The following is a 2,485-nucleotide window of genomic DNA, read 5'->3' on the forward strand; positions in this document are numbered from 1 at the left end:
GAAATCATGCGTTTTAAACTATATTAGTTTAAACTTATGATATACGGTTTTCTGAGTGCACACATCCGAAGCACACGGTCAGAAAGCGGCTGTCACAGCATGTGAGTACTAAACTAAGTTATCATTCACACACAAGTTTACGTTAAAAACACACATGAGTTACAAAAACAGTCGGTTGTGTCTGTGAAGGTAAACAGCTGATAATGAGATCCCTTTGCAACGTCACTAGGGGAGCGAGATCAGACGTTTCAACGTCTGAATTATTTCTTTAAGGTCTAAATATTAGGCAATATATCTACAGCTCTTCATCTGTTCTTCAGTACTTCTTCAAGATTGCTTCTATTGATATTGCTATTTCCTCTCCAAATGACGAACACTTCATATACAAGTGGAAACGTCATACACAGATGGGAGTGAATGAAAATCTAGGCACTTTTAAGAAGTCAAGTAGCCCAGTGTAAATTCACTGCCATTATAGAGGAAATAACTGCTGTTGATCCATCATTTTAAATTTCCAGAAGCAGAGATGACTTCAGTCAAAGTGTAAATTACACAGATGGAAAGGTTCTGGCTTGCTCATCAGCATGTTCTTTAAAATCTACCACTATGAGAATCAAATTCACACTAACCCATGTACATAAATGACAGTTCATATAGTTCATCAGTGGAGCTGTAATACATCATTCCCATGTTCACTCTACTCAAAACAGAGACATTATTACACTTTTTTAATTTATTTTTTTATAACAAGCTGTATCTTTCAGGTTAACAAACAATGACAACACAAACCATCTATACCACTCATTTGAGTCTGAGCATTGTAGGAACAACTGAACAATCCACACTGAACAACATAAAAGGTTAATGTGCAAAAAGGCAGCCTACACAAAATGTATGTGTTTGTAAATTAAAATGTGTACAAATCCTAAAACAGAGCTATATAGGAGAAAGCCTAAATCATCGTTACCAAAGGGCTACTACCAACTACTGTAATTTTGGGTCTTAAGATATGTTGCCCCAAAATTGTTATGTTATGTTAAGTTATGTCCCCCTATTTCAATTTTTCCTTTCTCTTTGGAGTGTTACAAGCTCTTGGTGCATAAAGAAGATCTGTAAAGTTGCAAAGACTAAAGTCTCAAATCCAAAGAGATATTCTTTATAAAAGTTAAGAGTCAACCACGCCTACCTAAAACGGCTCGTTCTAACACGCCCCCACATGTCTACATCACGATGTGGGAAGATTTGCATAACGCCACCCAAATGTTCACGCAAAGAAAGAAGGCGTAACTTTTATTCTCGCTGTAGTATTGTTGTTGCTGCCGCCATGTCGTGAAGGCACTGTGTGCTTCGTAGTGAAAGCGAAACTACTTTGTTTGGCCTTCCAAAAGAGGACGATATCTGCTTCGTCATGCCTGGAGCTGATCAATGCTGGTCGCTGAGGAAATACTACAACTTTGCACTGTCGATCGCCATATGACCCCTTTAAAATCTTCAACATTAAAATATTGAAACCTTTCTCCCTCTTTCACTCTCTTATATTCTATACGCATTTCTTCACAGACATTTATATATTTGCACTACTGTTAAAAATGTAGGGTCGGTCAGCATTGCTCCAGTCTTCAATGTCACATGATCCTTCAGAAATCATACTAATATGCTGATTTTCTGCTCAAGAAAAATAATTTTATTACAGCTAAAAACAGCTGTGCTGCTTAATATTTTTATGGTAACTTACACTTTTTTTCAGGATTCTTTGATGAATGGACAGTTCAAAAGAATAGCATTTATTTGAAACAGAAATTTTTGGAAAATTTCCATTTCTGAAATAGACATATCCTCCTGAGACCCAGAAAAAAAAGTTTTGGGAATTTTGTTATGTCATTACATTGGTTGGAGCATAAGAAACAAATGGAGATTTTTATTTTATTTATTTATTTATTTTTTAAATATATTTTATTCTATGTCCTTTGTAGAGGATGCCAGGACTAAGTTATTAACCTCTTAAGACCCTGCGGCCTCATATGAGGACATTATACTTTTGTGAATTTCTCTGAGACTGTACATGCCACAGTTTTAAGTCTGGATGTCCTGTACAGAGCACATTCAGGGCTTTTCAGAGATACTAAATGTTTGGATGTTTCCCCATGACCACTCACTCTCCTTGTTCTTCAAATATGTCTGATATTAATTTAGTGACACTCTTATGGAAATATGATAAAATTTTGTAATTATCATTGAAATCTTACTAATTTTTAAACTGTGTGTCATAAATCAACATCTCAGGAAAATGTTATGGGGTTTCAAATCAAAATATGACTTTTTGTTACGAAATGGGACGTTGATTTCATACATGTCCTCATATGAGGACACTGGGACTAAAAGCATGTTTATTACGCATTTTGGGAGACATAACAAATGAACAGGGAAAGAAATTATATTTCTATATTCTATGAAATATTATATATTATTATGAAAATCTTGTCAA

The sequence above is a fragment of the Sinocyclocheilus anshuiensis genome, unplaced genomic scaffold (assembly GCF_001515605.1).
Source record: "Sinocyclocheilus anshuiensis isolate Anshui unplaced genomic scaffold, SAMN03320099.WGS_v1.1 scaffold23, whole genome shotgun sequence".
Lineage (NCBI taxonomy): Eukaryota > Metazoa > Chordata > Actinopteri > Cypriniformes > Cyprinidae > Sinocyclocheilus > Sinocyclocheilus anshuiensis.